At 39.3% G+C, this 15,929-nt stretch overlaps 1 protein-coding gene across 4 annotated transcripts in view; it reads left to right on the top strand.

The window, feature by feature from the left end:
• The window catches only part of ELF1 (E74 like ETS transcription factor 1), a 121,484-nt gene that overhangs the window by 28,748 nt on the left and 76,807 nt on the right, over nt 1-15,929 (top strand). For 2 of the 4 annotated variants that reach the window (XM_070380227.1, XM_070380223.1), the window contains exon 1: nt 8,100-8,235. The exons of the other annotated variants lie outside the window; for them this stretch is intronic. The gene's annotated coding sequence lies outside the window, so the exon portion shown is untranslated. Of the gene's footprint in view, nt 1-8,099; nt 8,236-15,929 lie in introns of those variants that run through there. 4 annotated transcript variants of the gene reach the window in all.

Here is a 15,929-nt window from a genome sequence, read left to right as displayed (position 1 = left end):
AAATTCTGAAAGAGATGGGAATACCAGACCACCTGACCTGCCTCTTGAGAAACCTGTATGCAGGTCAGGAAGCAATAGTTAGAACTGGACATGGAACAACAGACTGGTTCCAAATAGGAAAAGGAGTTCGTCAAGGCTGTATATTGTCACCCTGTTTATTTAACTTATATGCAGAGTACATCATGAGAAATGCTGGACTGGAAGAAACACAAGCTGGAATCAAGATTGCCAGGAGAAATATCAATAACCTCAGATATGCAGATGAAACCACCCTTATGGCAGAAAGTGAAGAGGAACTAAAAAGCCTCTTGATGAAAGTGAAAGTGGAGAGTGAAAAAAAAGTTGGCTTAAAGCTCAACATTCAGAAAACGAAGATCATGGCATCCGGTCCCATCACTTCATGGGAAATAGATGGGGAAACAGTGGAAACAGTGTCAGACTTTATTTTTTGGGGCTCCAAAATCACTACAGATGGTGACTGCAGCCATGAAATTAAAAGACGCTTACTCCTTGGAAGGAAAGTTATGACCAACCTAGATAGCGTATTCAAAAGCAGAGACATTACTTTGCCAACAAAGGTCCGCCTAGTCAAGGCTATGGTTTTTCCAGTGGTCATGTATGGATGTGAGAGTTGGACTGTGAAGAAGGCTGAGCGCTGAAGAATTGATGCGTTTGAACTGTGGTGTTGGAGAAGACTCTTGAGAGTCCTTTGGACTGCAAGGAGATCCAACTAGTCCATTCTGAAGGAGATCAGCCCTGGGATTTCTTTGGAGGGAATGATGCTGAAGCTGAAACTCCAGTACTTTGGCCACCTGATGCGAAGAGTTGACTCATTGGAAAAGACTCTGATGCTGGGAGGGATTGGGGGCAAGAGGAGAAGGGGAGGACAGAGGATGAGATGGCTGGATGGCATCACTGACTCGATGGACGTGAGTCTGAGTGAACTCCAGGAGTTGGTGATGGACAGGGAGGCCTGGCGTGCTTCGATTCATGGGGTCGCGAAGAGTCAGACACGACTGAGCGACTAAACTGAACTGAACTGGACCGTCTTGGTGGTAGGAATGTAGTAATGAGCAAAGCCAGATGCAGTTATGGTTCTTTCGCCTTCACCGTGCCTGTGAAAACACATAAACACTTGACCAGGAGAACATTCTTGTGGATGAGTCCTGGTAATCTGCAGAAATGGGGAGGGGGCCTTGGTTTAACAAATCTAGTGATAGACAATAGAGAATTAACTATGTTTTACATTTAAGCTCACAGTTGGGAGTGCTCCGGGAGTTGGTGATGGACAGGGAGGCCTGGCGCGCTGCGATTCATGGGGTTGCAAAGGGTCAGACATGGCTGAGCGACTGAACTGAACACATTGCTCAGAACCTAGCATTACCCTTTGAATAGCAACCCACTCCAGTACTCTTGCCTGGAAAATCCCATGGACGGAGGAGCCTGGTGGGCTGCATGCAGTCCATGGGGTCGCTAAGAGTCGGGCACGACTGAACGGCTTCACTTTCACTTTTCACTTTCATGCATTGGAGAAGGAAATGGCAACCCACTCCAGTGTTCTTGCCTGGAGTATCCCCGGGACAGGGGAGCCTGGTGGGCTGCCGTCTATGGGGTTGCACAGAGTTGGACACGACTGAAGCGACTTAGCAGCAGCAGCAGCAGCAGCAGCAGCAGCAGCATCAACAAAACTAATGCTATCTCCCTGAAAGATTTGTCTAACACTGAATCTCAGTCTTTAAATTTTTATTTTTATATAAAAATAGTAGAGAAGAGTGATTTTAGTCATTTGTCATTTTAATGGTTTGATCTTTTATTTTTCCATCTCTGAATGGAAGCATGTTAGCTGCTCGCCCAGAAAGATTCACAGCATACCTTTTTTTTTTTAAGCCCAGGTTTCCTAGATATAAAACTTAAGACTGTTCTGTATTTTTATATACTCAAAGTTCTCAAATTTGAGGTCAAGGAGAAGAGGTAAAAATAAAAAGGAAGAAGAGAGTGCTTGCTTACACAGTAAATTCTTTTCATGAGTTCCATCTTAAAGAAATAAAGAGCGTCTTAACTTTAGTTGGCATTTAATACATTCATTCAGTTGAAATCTTTCTCAGCTAATAGTTCAAATATCAATGTTGGCAATTCCCCCAGGTGTGATAACTCTATATTAAGATATATACTGACTTTGATACATATATCTAATTTTAGAAATAAACATACGCACAGTATATACAGGTACATTGTATTTCCATCACAAATCTGAGATGCCACATTTTATTTATATAGAAATTTAGAGATCTAAAATTTGTCTTCCTGAAGTATTTGATATTGGTTGCTTCTACTGTGAAGCATAGTGATAGCAGCTCATATTTATGAAGTGTTTACTAAGCACCTGCTACTGTATTAATCACTATTACCCATGAACTGGATTTCTTTTTAAAGTCCGGTTTATTGATGTATAGTTTATAATACTATATAGTTTGCCCTACTTAGTTATGTAGTTCTGTGACTTTTGACAGGTACAGATCTTATCACCAATACCACAACCAACCATACGAGATATAGTTCCCTTGTTCTTCTTTGTAGTCAACCCACTCTCCTCATTCCCAACCCCTGGCAACCACTGATAGGATTTCTTCTGTCTGTATTGCCTTTTTGAGAATGTCATATAAATGGAATCATACAGTATGCATTTTGAGTTTGGTTTATTTAATTTAGCCATTCTGAAGGAGATCAGCCCTGGGATTTCTGTGGAAGGAATGATGCTGAAGCTGAAACTCCAGTACTTTGGGCACCTCATGTGAAGAGTTGACTCATTGGAAAAGACTCTGGTGCTTAGAGGGATTGGGGGCAGGAGGAGAAGGGGATGAGAGGATGAGATGGCTGGATGGCATCACCGACTCCATGGATGTGAGTCTGGGTGAACTCCGGGAGTTGGTGATGAACAGGGAGGCCTGGCGTGCTGCGATTCATGGGGTCGCAAAGAGTCAGACACGACTGAGTGAGTGAATTGAACTGAACTGATGCTTTTAGATTCGTCTGTATTGTGTCATCATCAGGTGTAGAAGTTCATACCTTTTTATTGCTGATAGCATTCCATTGTATGGATATGTTATTGTTTAGTTGCTCAGTAGTGTCTGACTCTTTGTGACCCCATGGACTGTAGCCTGCCAAGCTTCTCTGTCCATGGAAGTTTCCAGGCTAGGATACTGGTGTGGGTTGCCATTTCCTCCTTCAGGGAATCCTCCTGACTTGGATTGAACCCATGTCTCCTGCACTGGCAGGTGATTCTTTATTGCTGAGCCACCACGGAAGCTCTTGTATGGATATACCACATGTTTATTTGTTCACCAGTTGGGCATTTGCATTTCCAGTATTTGTTGATAGTATTTATGTAGAAGCTTATATATATATATATTTCTCTTGGGTAAATATCTAGGAGTGGGACAGCAGGATTGTATGGTAAGTATATGTTTAACTGTATAAGAAATTGCTAAAGTGAAAGTGGAAGTCTCTCAGTTGTGTCTGACTCTTTGCGACCCCATAGACTTTACAGTCTGTGGACTTCTCCAGGCCAGAATACTGGAGTGGGTAGCCTTTCCCTTCTCCAGGGGATCTTTTCAACCCAGGGATCGAACCCAGGTCTCCCACATTACAGGCAGATTCTTTACCAGCTGAGCCACAAGGGAAGCCCTAAATTAGAAATTGCCAAACTGTTTTCACGATGGTGTGATCACTGACCTAGAGCCAGACATCCTGGAATGTAAAGTCAAGTGGGCCTTAGAAAGCATCACTACGAACAAAGCTAGTGGAGGTGATGGAATTCCAGTTGAGCTATTTCAAATCCTGAAAAATGATGCTGTGAAAGTGCTGCACTCAATATGCCAGCAAATTTGGAAAACTCAGCAGTGGCCACAGGACTGGAAAAGGTCCATTTTCATTCCAATCCCCAAGAAAGGCAATGCCAAAGAATGTTCAAACTACCGCACAATTGCACTCATCTCACATGCTAGTGAAGTAATGCTCAAAATTCTCCAAGCCAGGCTTCAGCAATACATGAACTGTGAACTTCCTGATGTTCAAGCTGGTTTTAGAAAAGGCAGAGGAACCAGAGATCAAATTGCTAACATCTGCTGGATCATGGAAAAAGCAAGAGAGTTTCAGAAAAACATCTATTTCTGCTATATTGACTATGCCAAAGCCTTTGACTGTGTGGATCACAATAAACTGTGGGAAATTCTGAAAGAGATGGGAATACCAGACCACCTGACCTGCCTCTTGAGAAATCTGTATGCAGGTCAGGAAGCAACAGTTAGAACTGGACATAGAACAACAGACTGGTTCCAAATAGGAAAAGGCGTACATCAAGGCTGTATATTATCACCCTGTTTATTTAACTTATATGCAGAGTACATCATGAGAAACGCTGGACTGGAAGAAACACAAGCTGGAATCAAGATTGCCAGGAGAAATATCAATAACCTCAGATATGCAGATGACACCACCCTTATGGCAGAAAGTGAAGAGGAACTAAAAAGCCTCTTGATGAAAGTGAAAGTGGAGAGTGAAAAAGTTGGCTTAAAGCTCAACATTCAGAAAACGAAGATCATGGCATCCGGTCCCATCACTTCATGGGAAATAGATGGGGAAACAGTGGAAACAGTGTCAGACTTTATTTTTTGGGGCTCCAAAATCACTACAGATGGTGACTGCAGCCATGAAATTAAAAGACGCTTACTCCTTGGAAGGAAAGTTATGACCAACCTAGATAGCGTATTCAAAAGCAGAGACATTACTTTGCCAGCAAAGGTCCGCCTAGTCAAGGCTATGGTTTTTCCAGTGGTCATGTATGGATGTGAGAGTTGGACTGTGAAGAAGGCTGAGCACCGAAGAATTGATGCGTTTGAACTGTGGTGTTGGAGAAGACTCTTGAGAGTCCTTTGGACTGCAAGGAGATCCAACTAGTCCATTCTGAAGGAGATCAGCCCTGGGATTTCTTTGGAGGGAATGATGCTGAAGCTGAAACTCCAGTACTTTGGCCACCTGATGCGAAGAGTTGACTCATTGGAAAAGACTCTGATGCTGGGAGGGATTGGGGGCAAGAGGAGAAGGGGACGACAGAGGATGAGATGGCTGGATGGCATCACTGACTCGATGGACGTGAGTCTGAGTGAACTCCAGGAGTTGGTGATGGACAGGGAGGCCTGGCGTGCTTCGATTCATGGGGTCGCGAAGAGTCAGACACGACTGAGCGACTAAACTGAACTGAACTGAAACTGTTTTCCTAATAGGCATTCCCACCAACAGTGTGTGAGAAGTGTAGTTGTTTCATATCCTTACCAGCCCTTGGTATTGTAGATGGTGGTGTTGTTTTTAATCTACTCTAATGGGTATAGTGGTCCTGTGACTTTAATTTGCTTTTCTCTATTGAGTAACAATGTTGAGATCTTTTCTGTTCTTGCTTACCATCTGTGTCTCTTGTTTTGTAAAATATCTGTTCAAATCATTTGAGCATTTAGAAAGTTGGTTTGTTTTCTTTTTTTTTTGAATTGTGAAAGTTCTTTACGTGTTCCAAATAGTAGTATATGAACTGACTTTAATTCTCACAATAATTCTTTGAGGTGGATACTATTACTCTAAATTACAGATAAAAAAGTTTAGGCAGAGGTTTTAGTAATTTCCCAGGATTTCACAGCTAATAGGAAGCAGAGCTGGTATTGGAACCCATCCTGTGCTAAACTGTTTGCCAGTTTTTTCTTTTTTTTTGGCAGAGGTTGATTATGGGGGGCTGTGAATAGAACCAGGATCCAATTCGTGTAGGTGGTAAAATAATGGTTATAGAGACACCCCTGAGCAAAGCGGCAGTATATTACGGTAGCAACTCTGCATTGCATTTTTGGGAACAGCTGCTTGTTTCTGTTGAAAAAAGTTAATTACTTTTACTTTACGTCTCTTCTACTGGTGGCCAAAAGTACTTTTTCTAAATTACAGTCCAAGTATCTGCCATTATCAGGTGATGAAGTACTGTATATAAATGGATTTTCTAAACAGCAGAAGTTTACCCTTTTATGTATCTATACTTCATAAAAATGTTGATGCATTTGATGTTGGTCATCTGTTTTTTAAAACCTTTATCATAATGCTGACTTGTAGGCGCTTACTCTTTGGTGACATCCTCAGATATCCTGAATATCCTCTGACATTTCAGAGTAGCTTCAGACCCCAGTACTCTTTTTTTTTTTTGATATTTATTTTATATTGGGGTATGGCCAGTTGACGATGTGGTGATAGTTTCAGGTGCACAACAAAGGGACTCAGCCATCCACATTCATGTATCCATTCTCCGTTCAGGCTGCTACGTAACATCCAGCAGAGAGAGTTCCATGTAGTATACAGTGGTCCCTGCTGCCTGTTCATTGTAAAGCAGCAGTGTGTACATGTCCATCCCAGACTCCCTAACTATCCCAGATTCCAGTACTTTTAAGTTACATTTGTAGTGATTGACTTTTTTTTTTTAAAAAAAAAACCTTTTCTTATGATCCCCTCTGTCACTTGTTGGCTGAAATCATCCTTCCACCAGCCCCGCTTTTACCATTTATAATTCGATTGGCTAAAAGATAATCAAATTAGGCTTATGTGGATATTATCTAAGATAAATTTTAACTCTGGGAAACAGCTTGGGGATTTTCCAAGTGATAATCTCCCGTGACTGCTCAGAGGGCCTCTCTTGGTGTTTGGGTTCCAAAGAGTCCCTCTGGATCAATGAGCTCTAAATCAAGTCAGGTATGACATTTGATGGCAGAACATGTGATGCATTTTTCTTTCTAGCCTAGCTTTTATTAATAATTTATTAAATCATGGAGATTATTTTAGTAAAAAGATTAGGCAGTGTTCAGTGACATGGAATAAACAGGCACACAGCGGGCAGAAAGTTGGTTCACAGTCACTGTGTTTTGTAGCAGTTTACAAAGTTCCTAAGTCAGTGACAGCTTGTCCCCTCAGCTGTGCCTCTAGTAGGGCAGAATGATTACTTCCAAGTAATTAACTGAGGGGAGGAGACCTTGCTAAATCCTGTTTATTTTTTGTAAAAGATTAGGATGAAGGCTAGCCAGTGAGCTGCGCTTTTAAAGTACTTTTGGAAGTGCTTAATGCTTTCAAGCCATTCTGATCAATTTAGGCTCTTAGAAGAAATTAATATATACGCAGCCAGGGACAGGGTAAATATCTGTAGTGACTGCAGTTTCAGCTGCTTGGGCACCTTGTCAGATGGACAGGGACTTGGAGAGCAAAACTTCACCAGCCACGTGTTGACACCCTGGGGCTCTCCAGGGCATACCATGGTTGGCTTTTATTTGTGGACAGTTCTGTTTGAAAGGTCAAGAGAACTGTGGCTACCACTTGGGAGTAGTAGAGTTATGAACCACGATCGTATTGATAATCTGATTCAAACAGGGTTTCATCAAGCTTGCAGTTTTATTTAAAATCATTTTGCTGTATTGGACTTTAGTTTCTTTCTAACCCCAAGTTTACTTTTTTTAGTCTGAAAGCCAGATTAGTAATTCACACTTATTTTTCCACTGAACTTTGAATTTTCTAGTGGATTTTATCTGTTTAGCGAACTTATAAATCTGCATCTGGTATTTCAGTGTGCTGGCTTTTCCAGATTACATAGCAATATACACCTTTTATATAAGAGTTAATGAGTAGCCAGGTTAGGCTTCCCGGGCCATTGTTACATTCAAAGGCAGAAAGTTTGCTGTCTCCCTTCCATCCCCTCCCCTCCTTTTTTCCCTTTCATCTTTATATGTAGTTGCTATATTAAAGTAACTTTTAAAAGTTGCGATTTGTATTTTTTTAAACAGCATGCAGGTTTTTCATTTTGCTTCCTTCTAGATTCTGACTCTGTTTTATTGTGAATTTTAAACCATGGTAATTAACCTGGGCTGAGTAATAGTTTAATCAAGGGAGGTCTGGCTGCTTGGCTCTGCCTCTCCCCCTTTGCTGTCTCTCTGCCCCGTTTTTACCTGTGGATTTGCATGTTTGACCTAGCAGAGTAACTGGGTCCACAGCAACATGGGCGTGCCTCCCTCAGAAACACTCAGTTTCACGTATGACTCATAAGCTGAAGCACAGACACCACTTCCCCAATCTACAGGAGCCATTTTAACAGCACAAAACTTGCCGGATAGCTTTTTACTTTCCAGCCCAAAGGACAGTGTCTAAGGAGAACGAGAATATTGGAAGGTAACACATTAAGATTTTGCGTGTCTGCTTCTGGCTGTTTCCTGGGCTGGTAAACGGGGAGGGTACTTCTTACCTGTCGGAGAACATGGCTGAATGTGATCTTTAACTCTCTGGGAAAATGTGTGTCGCGGTCCCATGCCTGATTGCACTTTCCTACTAGGGGGAAACAAAGCATTCAGATTCTGGAAACTTTGAGATCTTCTTGATGAAGCAGTTTATTTTCTGTGATTTCTTTTTCCCCTCTGTGTGACTTGAGAATAAAGGAGACTTTTCTTGATTTTTTTTTTTTTAATACCACAAAGGAAACGAGGTCAAATTCTAATTTTTAAAAATGTGACTATATTTGTGAGGGTGCCCTGTAAATTACAATTAAGCAAACTGTATTATTCATGTGTGATTTGAGTGTTAAGGAAGAAGTTGAAGGGCAATGCTTTTGTTTTAGCATTTTAGTTAAGGGGAAGTTTGTAGACAACTCAGTCATAGGTGTTGCTCACTGACTGTAATATTCTTTGTAATTTTTTTTTTTTGTTTCTTTAAAGTTAATGAAGTTTATACTAAACATTTAATTTTGAAACCGAATGTAAGTTTGGATAAAATGCACGGCCATTTAGATAACAAGTAAAAGTGATTATTAAAGAGGAAGAAACGCTAGAATGATTCATTTACAGTTAGGAAAAAATAATAAAGTTTTATAATTCACACTAGAAATTTGTTCAGAGTAGCAACCTTAGAAGCATAACTAGTTTCTGAGGAAATGCAGGATTTTGATTTGTGTTAAAAAAAAGAATGTTGACCTTCCGTCTATACAACTGTTCTTAAAATTTGCTTGTTTTGAATTAAAAATTAAAAACTAAGAAAAGATTACTTAGTCCTTTCCTGAAATAGTTCTCATTATGGAAATTAGGAGATTTTGTCAAGTGTATATAACGCTGTCTCTTCAAATTCTAGGTGCTCTGAGAAACTGGATGCAGCAGTATATTACTTAAAAAGTTATTTTGTGAAACTAAAATCTGAATGAAAGTAAAGTTTGAATATGCAGTGCTTCCAAATACAGTTTTCAGAACTCAAACTTGGCAAGTCATTTATTGTTGACTGTGATGATATTTAGCTAGCTCATCGAGGATTCGCTGTTAATAACTTTCATAAGTGACTGAAGGCCTGTCAGATGAAAGGGAAGATAGAAAGGCAGTCAATTATTATTTCTTACTCTTTGAAAAGATTGTTCCTGTTATCAGATCTCAATTGACAGGCATAAGCAGACATTTTACCAGTTTAGCTCTGAGCCATTTGCTATCATCTTTGTTTGCATATTGCCGGTTTAGTCAGCTTTTGAGTAAGCAGAAGCTGTATTTACTTCTGGTCTGCTCTGTGTGAAAAATTTAATGAAACTTTTGCCTTTCTTTCTTTTTATTGAGTTTTTAAGGCCAGTGACCCACAGAGAAAAATCAAGGGGCGCACAAATGAGCAAATAATTAAGATTTCATTTATTAAAGTAGAAGAATTTAGTATATTAAAATTAAGACACCATTGCAATTTAAATAAAGATAAATACGAATCGTATATTTTGGTTTCTTGTTATGTGGAGAAGACTGAAGTGGGGCTTCAAGGAGAGGGAGGGAAAAAAAAAAAAACAGAAGCAAAGGCAAACCAGTATGACTTATTATGTAGTCCCCTTCCCACCCTTTTCCTTTCATAAAGTTGAATAGAAGTTAAAGTGAGTCATCAGAATTAAACTTAGAATGACCAGTTTGAAGAACTTCTCATTAAAAGATTGAAGATCGTTCGGCTGCCTCACTTTTAAAGTTGAGACTGTGGCCCAGAGAGGTCTTGTGACTTGCTCAAGGTTAGGTCGTGCTGGACTGCAGGCCTTCCAGACTGCAGCTGCTCAGTTGAGCCCCCACCAACAAATGATGCTTTGTTTGAAATGGTCTGTGTTGCCTCAGGAGTGAATAAAATCTTACATTAAGTTCCTTGGTGATGATTTTGGTGATAAGGTATGGCCAAATGAGTTAACCAAAGATTTTGAAAATTTGTTCAGACTAGTTTCCTTTTTCATCAGAGAGAGGACAAGGCATTTGTTTAATTTCTACAGCAGCTTTTTTCTCACTATTAGAATTTTTTCATAGTTGAAGTGTTGTGACATTACCTGTATAAGATGGGCCTAAGGAAGATGGGAATTTGCTTTGAACTCCTAGATACGAAGACAGATTTATTTCCACTTTAATCTTACCTCATCTTCTTTTGGTAGGACAAATACTGTTTCATATGATGCCTTGTTCTATTAAAGTGTGTGTAAAACTGCATATGTTTGCAAAACCTGGAGGCCTCTAAACTCTAACATAAGTATAATCTTGAATTTAACCTTCCCATAAGTAATAATCTCATTCCATTTGTTGTACCTTCTTCTTTGAAGGTTTACTTCATATACCAGGCACTTGATTCTTAGAACTGTCTGGGGAATACAGAATCTTTGTCTATTAACTTTTTGATATGTTTTATTGTGGTGGTTGAAATTTACCTTAGATCTGCCTTTCTTTAGGTCTGAAATCTGGATTTTTAAATTGCTTTTCATATGACTGTTGAATCCTTAAATTTCTGAGTCCCCTAACCTAATTTGCTATCAAATTTTCCACAATGTGGTGGTCATCCTTGTCCTAAACAGTAAGCAGGGCACACAAGTCTACAAAATCTGGGCTCTAGTCTCACAAACTTAGAGTCTTACCGAGAAAATAGGTTGTGGTAACATAGGTGAAATAAATAAAGAATGAAACAAAACCACAGAGTTATTAAATTTTGGTTCAGATTGCTTGCCTAGAGGTGACAGGTGACCGAGACTTAAAATGGGCATGAAAGGTCTATGAGTCTTGAGGAATATTGAAGAATGAGTAGCCTTTATTTGTACAGGTTTGGAAGAGTATCTTCAGTGAGAGTAAGAATATATACGAGAAACAAATATAGCATATTAACACAGATATATGGAATCTAGAAAAACGGTATTGATGAAACTATTTGCGGAGAGGAAATGGAGACCCCGAGGTAGAGAATGGACTTGCGGACACAGCGGGGGAGGGAGAGAGTGGGGCAGATGGAGAGAGTGGCCTCAGAGCACGCACACTATGGGGTAAGGTGGAGAGCTGGTGGAAGGTGCCGGGTAGCACAGGGAGCCTGGGGCGCTCTGCCGGCCGGGACGGTTGGGGGAGGGGGGTGGCAGGGGAGGAGGGGATGTGTGGATAATTGTGGCTGTATAATTATACAATAATTCGCAGTATTGTGTGGCAGAAACCAACACATTAAACCAACATTAAACCAAACATTTAAAAAACCAAAATTTAAAAAAAGAATAAGAATGTAAATTCTTAGAGGGCAGAGGTGTTGTATTCTGTTTCTCCATCTTTTTCAACCTTGGACAGAGTATCAGGCACAAGTGTACAGGCCGTTACTATTACATTTGCGGCATTAAACCCTTGCTGCTCGGTTGGGCAGGTCCTGCTGTAGTGGTGGCAGACCTGTAAAGGACATGTGGCCCTTAGCTTAATCTTGGATGCATACACATTGTAACCACAGAAATAATTAACACCTGCCTGGTAATATGCTGCATTTAAAGTAGTAATTTTTGACCTTTGTTGTAACAGAGAATCACCTGGTTTCAACTTAGAGATTTTGGTTTATTAGGCCCTGGGGTTTGGCTTATCCATCTGCAATTTTAATAAGTACCCTAGATGACTTTCTCAGAAAGAGAGTTTGCAGGTTTAAGAGCTGTGAAGAGTGATTAATCAGTTACTTAGCATTTTAATGTCTGAATTTTTAAGGAACAGTGGCATTTGGAAACCCACAGGCTCTAGGAAGTATTAATAAGAAGAATGGCGAGGACTTACCTAGCCTCAGCTCCCTGCGCAGTGCTCCCTTTCTCTATTGGTTTTCTGCTGGGCTTTGTCTTTCAACGTTGTGGCTCTTCTGTGTCCTTTTCTCTAATTCGGCTTTTCTTCCTCTGGCTGTCCACTGACAGCCATCTTGACCACATTATATAATTAATTGTTTTTGTTTTTCAGGCTTAATTAGCCTCTTTATCTCTCAGTGAACCATCACTCTCCCAATGTTAGTATTTGTTTTTTTTTTTTTTTAGTTCCCTTTGGTGCCTCATGGTAACTCTCCATTCCCTTTTCCTTGGGATAGGGCAAAAAAAAAAAAAAAAAGCCCCTTCTTGCTGTGGGGTAACATTCACAGTCTTTGAAAACTCTTCTTTCCTCAGAGATACTGTTATTATTTATTATTGTTTGAGTCTGGGAGGGAGTAACTTTTTTTTTTTTTTGCCATGTAATACTTGAATATGGTTTTTGAAATTTCTTTGGACATTTAACTGCATAATGGATTGCATATTTGTAGGCTTTGCATGACATATTGTCTAGACTGCACAGACTCTTAAATGAGAAGAAGAGTCCCATCAGTTGAGTGGTCTGAATGTAATTTTGCCTCCATCAGTTGATCAGAATATTTTGTTCCTTTGCTTAGGAGCTGCTTCCTTTAAACGGTAAGAATTAAATTAGTAATATCATTGAGTCAACCTAATTGATTTGGGCAGTTTTCAACTTTCTGAGCAATCTTTCTCCCGTTAGTAAAGAGGAGCTCCTAATGGGAAAGTTATTTGTCACCTCTACCTTTGTGTCTTGTCAGTTGATCTGTGTACTAGAGTAAAAGTGGCTGGTGATCTATACAATAAATGTATAGGAATCCACCCTTTTTGAAAAAAATAGTTCCTGTGCAGTTTGCTTTGTTGGTAGAGGGGATAAATTAGGCAGCTGAGCTTTGGTTGTATAAATTTCTGTGCTGAAACATTTCTTATTCCTTCTCTTCCAGTAATAAGTATCTGAATTAATAACCCCATTGTCATCATCAGAAAACTCTTCGTAAACTTGTCTTTTCACCTTTGTTCATTTACCCCTATTGGAATTCAGAGGCCTTTCCATGTGCCTGTTAATGCTGCATGGCGAGGTAGCAGGGGCTTCCCAGGTGGTGCTAGTGGTAAAGAACCCGCCTGCCAATGCAGGAGACTTAAGAGACTCAGGTTCTGTCCCTGGGTCAGGAAGATCCCCTGGAAGAGGGCATGGCACCTCACTCTAGTATTCTTGCCTGGAGAATCCCATGGACAGAGGAGACTGGTGGGCTAAATCCATTGGGTCGCAGAGTTGGACATGACTGAAGCAAATTAGCATAGCATAGCAAGATATCAGCTCTTTTTTGTCTCCATATTTTGTAGCTTGAGATTGATTGCTAGCATCAAAAAAAAAAAAAAAAAGCACAAATGTAAACAATATGAATGCCTTCTAGATTTATGAAGATTGATTTAATAATTTTTATATTAAAAAACTATCAAAGTGTTGCACATTTTTAAAAATCTAATAAAAAGCCTTTAGTGAAAAGCAGCCTCTCTCTTCTACCACTTCCCCATCTCAGTCCTGCTGCCTAGAGGCAGCCACTTATACAAGTTTTTGATTTCTTGAATTTTCAAATTTGTATTTTCTTGGATCTATCTTTTCCCCATCTTCTATCCTATAGAATAGAAGTTCTTCAAGGTAGCAGGAACCAGTGTGACTTTAAGTGATGTCAAGTCACATAGAGGTCATAATTTATGTGGTAGATGCTCAGTAATTCAGTGGTCATTGTATTTGTGCAGAGTTGTATGGTTTTAGAAATTAAATGAAAGAAAATTGGTTAGTTTCTGTGTTTTAGAAAACAGTCCTGTAAACACCGAAACTAGAAGATTTTATAATAAAACAATAAAAATGAGCTGTTGATTTAATAACTTAGTTTCTGTGCATCTTGTTTTTTGTATCAAAATACTCAGTGGAACCTGTGTGTTGTAGTAAAGCAATTCTTTATCCTTTTTTCTTGAAAACTATGAAATGTGAGTGTAGGATCATGTATAAAACATACACAGTTTACTGTGATGGATTCATTTTGATATTTGGCAAAGCTAATACAATTATGTAAAGTTTAAAAATAAAACAAAATTTAAAAAAAAACACACACACACACAGTTTAAATGTTCTTACATAGTGTTTACCCATGTCACAACAGCCTAGGCTAAGAAATAGAGCATGTTTATTAAGATAAAAATCCCCAACTCTGCCCATGTTTGTTTTTCCTTAAAAATAACTATTATTCTGGTTTTTGTGATAACCCTTTCTTTATGGTTTTACCCTTTTGGATTTTACTGAAATGGATCATACCAGGTATACTCTGTAGTGACTTGTTTCTTTCATTTGACTCTATGAGACTTATCTTCATTGATTTTAACTGCAGTATAATACTGCATTGTCTGTCTGTGTTGGAACGTATTTACCATCTCGTTGATGGCGGTAGAGTATGTCCAGTTTGGGAACACTCTTGATGTAATTCTTGGAACATACGTGCAAGAGTTCTTTATTATATCGTCACAATGAGGTATGTGAAGAGTTTACAATGTGTATGGGGAGAATGCAAATTAAAGATAATCTAGAGTTTCTCATTGTCTTTCCTAGGAAGAGATGCTATCGATGCCTTCTTGCTCCTTCAGCCTCTTGTCATGGTGGTTTGCCCTGGGGGCTCAAACCTTCCAGCGTGTGCTCGGTTGCTTCAGTCGTGTCCGACTCTTTGCGACCCCGTGGACTGTAGCCTGCCAGGCCGCTCTGTCCATGGGATTCTCCAGGCAAGAATACCGGAGTGGATTGCCATTCCCTTCTCCAGGGGATCTTCCTGACCCAGGGATTGAACCTGAGTCTCCTGTATCTCCTGCATTGTAGGCAGATTGTTTATTGCTGAGCCACCAGGGAAGCTGGGACCCTAAAAAGTGGGCAGGTGATGTCTTTAGAATAAGTTGTGGGCATTAGTACATTTGACCACTAAACACTCAGTGGTTTAGCATGCCTCCCATTTATTAACTAGAGTTTATTTCAAACAATTTTGAGTAAAAATTTTGTGATAGATACATTAAAATCACTGTTACGTACATAAAAACAGTACTATCATTGATACATATGAAGTAAAGTTATAAAAATATAGGCAGTTGGGCAACAGCAATTTTAGAATGGTAAGAAGAGATTGGAGAGGGATATATGCATATTTATATTTGACTTTTTTATTCTTAAGACTCTGAAACAAATTATGGAAAAATGTTAATATAAAGCTGGGTGATGGGCATGTCATTGTATTCTTTCTTTGGTTGAACTACTTCATAGTAAGTTGTGCTATGTAAGGGGTAGATTATTTTCCCTCCACATTTATATATAACTGAGAAATAATGTTTAATTTGATGAGGACCAGAAGTTGATTTTTAAAAAAGAAGTGGTGAGTAAACTCTACATCAGTTTAAAAAATCATCATTTCAATGAAGGAGATGAGCTAGATTCAGAATTAAGTTATACGTAAGACTGTATATCTGTCCCCTATAACTAACAAGATGGCTCTAGGCATACTTCTGATGAGTAAATGATAATTTCCAGTTGACATCCATTAACCAGTTGGAGATAATAGTTTGTTTGAAATAATTTAGCCTTTAGAATCGTCACTTTCAAATATTTTTCAAAAATACATTTTAGAACAAAGATTCTTAAAACATAATTGATATAGTGTTAATTGACATTGATAAACTTTTTCCCCCCCCAAACTTTAAACTTTTTATTTCGTATTGGGGTATAACCAATATACTGATAAACTTT

This window comes from Bos mutus, chromosome 12 (genome assembly GCF_027580195.1).
Source record: "Bos mutus isolate GX-2022 chromosome 12, NWIPB_WYAK_1.1, whole genome shotgun sequence".
NCBI classification, from domain to species: domain Eukaryota; kingdom Metazoa; phylum Chordata; class Mammalia; order Artiodactyla; family Bovidae; genus Bos; species Bos mutus.
This window is presented reverse-complemented; position numbering and strand designations above follow the sequence as displayed.